Source organism: Neopsephotus bourkii, unplaced genomic scaffold, assembly GCF_033783945.1.
Source record: "Neopsephotus bourkii isolate Nb327-2 ecotype Australia unplaced genomic scaffold, CSIRO-AGI_Nbou_v1 NB_272, whole genome shotgun sequence".
Classification (NCBI taxonomy): domain Eukaryota; kingdom Metazoa; phylum Chordata; class Aves; order Psittaciformes; family Psittacidae; genus Neopsephotus; species Neopsephotus bourkii.
The window spans coordinates 12,836,780-12,841,020 of NW_026900781.1; positions in this window are offsets into that span (position 1 = coordinate 12,836,780).

Here is a 4,241-nt window from a genome sequence, read left to right on the forward strand (position 1 = left end):
GCACTGTTCTTACTGGACACAGGTGTAGCACAGACAACACTTCGCCCTGCAAGGATGGCACACAGCACATAACCATGCCCTTCTTCCCAGTTAACAGGGAGCAAAGGACAAAGCCACCTGACTTCCTCTGGGAAATACGCTCTTTCCATGGGATTCATTCCGTCCTCACTAACTCAAGAGCTGTTAGATAGGACTAAGGTTTTCAAAACATGAATCCAACAAAATTCGTATTTACATTCTGATTTTGAAGAGCTGCAGAACCACACAGCTTCTTCAAAATTTCTGAATATAAGTCCAGCTATAAATAAGCCCCCAGAATAAAAGCACATGTGCTTTTTATGAATCCAAAAAATTAAAAGATGCTGACTAGTCTCTCACAGCTGCAACACATTTTCACAGATGATAATGAAAAATTTAACTCGACTGGGAAACACACATAGTAAGCTCTTTAAATAGCATAAAGAAGAAAGGGACAGTGTTTTGGGAAGACAAAATTAATCATGCAATTAGTTAGTTACCTTTTCATTTTCTGTTCCAGGATCTGATTCACTGACTTTTTCTTCCTGGAAGCTAGTTCTCTCCATTTTTTCCATGCTCTGAAAAAACGCTGTTTTTTCCAGTCGGTTTCTGTTGTATCGTGTATTGATCTCTTCTAGCCTGTTGATCTTAAGTAGCTTCATACTATGCCCAGTTAATGTACTTTCTGTTTCCCTCTCTACCTTGGATGCGTAAACCAGCGAACACTCATAACTTCTGATTTCTCCTCCTTCTTGGCTGTACAAAAGAAAGATAAATAAGAGGTATCAGTGTTATTCATGCATTTTAGTTTAGAAAATCACTGTGGTTCCTCTAATTTGTATTTCAACTGTCCTTCCCGATACTTTCTGAACTAATACCCAAACACAGAGTTAACAGCACCAGCTGTTCACAGATGCTGTTCTACCTACTCGCCTACATTCAACACTAGATAATTCTAGCAGGCTACAAAACAAATTTAATTTAATTCGTTCACTGAAACCTTTTAGCTCTATCAAATCAATACATATTGCTATAGCTTGCAGATCTTGCTCATGGATCAAGCACCACCTTTTAACCACTTCGGTGGTTCTCTGTTGTTCAATGTGTTCTCCTTCCCTCTCATGCAGTTCCAGCAAGTTGACATGTAAGGACCCCTTTATTAAGTCCACTAAGACTTTTTATATTAAACAAAGTGGTTTAGGCCTGAACACAAGTCCTTTCCTCTCTTCCCACTATCCTATACCAAGGGAATAGGTAATTGCCAAAATGGTGATTATTTTGGGTCCTCTCTTAAAGGCTGCAAAAGACTGAAGCCTCCAGGTGGGTTCCTTCCTACTGTAGGCCTTCACTATGTGCCTACTGCTTTTATGATGTAGAATTATCAAGGCTTGTCTAATGGTAAGATTGTCTAGAAAGTTATTGCAAGTCAAGCTGTTAGTTTTGATTAATTCTCTGTAGAAGGGCTTTTATTCCACAGCAAGGTGGATTCCCCTGCCCAAGTAATCACTTGATTACACTTGGAAAATATGTCCTTTTGCACAGCTAATTTTAAAAGAGAAACTACTCTAAAATTTCACTTAACAACTCTGTGTAGACCCAGGAAATAGAGGACAAAAATATTTTTGTTGTTACTGCAACCCTTCCTTCACAGCACTGGAAACCCAGCTACAAAAGCATGGTGCTAATGCTTTAGCTGTATAAAGCTGAATCTGGTTAATTTCATTACACGGCTCTTGTTTTTCATTTTAACTTGCATAAATACCATAAACTATATGGTTTAATTAAGAATGTATATACAGCCTTACAGTCATTAGCAGAACAGAGAAACAGCTTTCAGTGTACAACCAGAAACCCAATTAAATCAGTTATTTTTACCTGAACACATTCCAACAGATAATGCTCCTGTGTTTTGACCCCACATGTGTGCACATGTAACAGATTAGATATATAACTACATCAGCTAACTGCACTGGCCGTAGTTAGCCCTCCAAACTCTTCCCACATGCCATCACATGTGATAAATGAGGTGACTTGCTAGTGGTGATGTTTATAGATGATGGACAGCAAAAGACAGGGCAACCCTGCACTTGCAAATGAGCCTTCCAGAAGGATTCCTGATACCATGTTACTTCAGCCCTAGAGCATGCTTTTAATACGAAAGGCAGGGACACCAGCATGGGACTGAAGACATTCATCATGTGGAGAAGTCATGCACCTGGTATGTTAAAATGCCAGGTTTGCTGCTTCCATCCTCCATCACTGGCTTTCATGCTCTTACATTCCTTTCCATCCCCTTCAGGTGAAAAGACACTTTACAAGATTTTCTTCCTGTTTCTCAAGAGGAGGTTCTTGAGTTATCCTAAATGTACTGACAATTGCATGTGACATACCACAAGAGCTCAGTATAACCTTTCAGCCATTATTCTACAGATCCTTTTGACCTACTCCACACCAAGTGGTGACTCCAAAGCTGTCAGAAAACATAGGTGATGTTTCCAGATGCCTGCCCGCTGCCTCCATGACTGCAGCTACCCAAATCTCACAGGATTTTAGAACAACCTGTCTCTGAAAGCTACATCTGGCCTGGCATGACTGCAACCAAGGAAAGTTGATTCAGGCTTTCCATAACTCTTCAAAGAGCACTTCATCCTCTAGGTTATGATCACCAAATGCAGCCATCCATCTAAGGAGAATGACATGTCCTACTGAAAGGACATGTTGTTCCTTCAAGCTGACCAATAGGTCAGTTATCTGGGAAAATATTAATGGGATGGAAAGCCTGAAGGTATTACTGAACTCTGTTACCAAGCAGAGACAAGGACGGAGTCCAAACATGACTGCCCTCTCCCCCATCATTACCTTAATATATCCCTGAAACAATAAGCTAAACAACAGAAACTTTCTGAAGTACACACAGCAAAATCTGTTTGCAAGTGCCTCCTCCACAGTCGCAGAGAAGCAAACCCATCCTGGTCATGTGCCACTGAGTAATGGGAAGCTATGGCCTTCTACTTTATTAAAAGGAAAAAGGGGGAAAAAAAGTTCAAGTGGGTGTTGAGCTCTGTTTTCCCCAAAGGTGGGTGAAAACCTTCCCCCATCATTTAGGTTCCCCAGCTCTGGCCTGGGACATGCTTTCTTCTGGTCCGTCTTCAGCAAACCAGTCTCTCTCTTTAAGCAAAATAGCTTGCTTCATGAAGTACATCTGCACTTACATGCTCAGAAACCAGAGATACATCATAAAAACACAGAAGCTTGCCCAGCTGTATGCACACGGGGTATATACCTACAGTCCTACTGCTTTTGCTACCCAAGAGCAGGAAAAATATATATTTTTGCACAATAAGAATATAAAGTAACAAGATTTGTACAATAAAAGAATAAACAATGCAGTAAATGTTTATAAAACTGGTCAGAAATGAAAACAGACATGCATATAGTTATCAGCCAAAAAGAAGAACCTACATATAACTCCTTTTTCTTTCATCATCTGTTTTTCGATCGTAACCCCTTCACAGCCAGAACTAGGTTCACATGACAGGCAGTAAAGCTCTTCACACAAAGCTTGGTCCTTTGGACTCCATCTTCTCTTCAAATAAAAACTTTCTTTCTGAGCCGTTGGCCATTTGCAAAACAGCCATTTTCAAAATTCAAGCCTGGGGACAAGTACTGTTAGCCAGTAGCCAGACTTGTTTACCTCCTAATACATCTTGACATTAGTCTGACCTGAATTTTACAAGCTGGAAACAATGATGTCACAGTATATAATTAAAACTAAATATACAGTTTAAGAAAGAAAACAAGTTGTAATGTGGAAAGAATTGCCAGTGGGTCGTGCTCAGGTGGTAAATAAGGATGCAAATGGTACCATTTACTGTGCTGTTCTTTCAAATACAACCTGCCCTGCATTCTGTGTAATACAAGAGATGTATTTTCTTTATTAAAACAAAACAGTTTATTGGTAGGTCTTCAACTGAGAATGAAGTTTTCACATATTTCAATGAACAGATGACCAGGTGGACCCCTAAATACACAGACCTTAGTAATATTGATCAATGTGACCCTGAAGTAGCTGGACCACACTTCAGGCCATTTGAATCAGGCCAATGCAGCCACACTGTTCTCCCATCCCTTCTGCAGGCTTGCGTGCGCAACCCCACTGAGGAACCACACTACCTGGAAACCTGCACACCGGAAAGCCACAGTGACAACCTCCACCCCCCTAG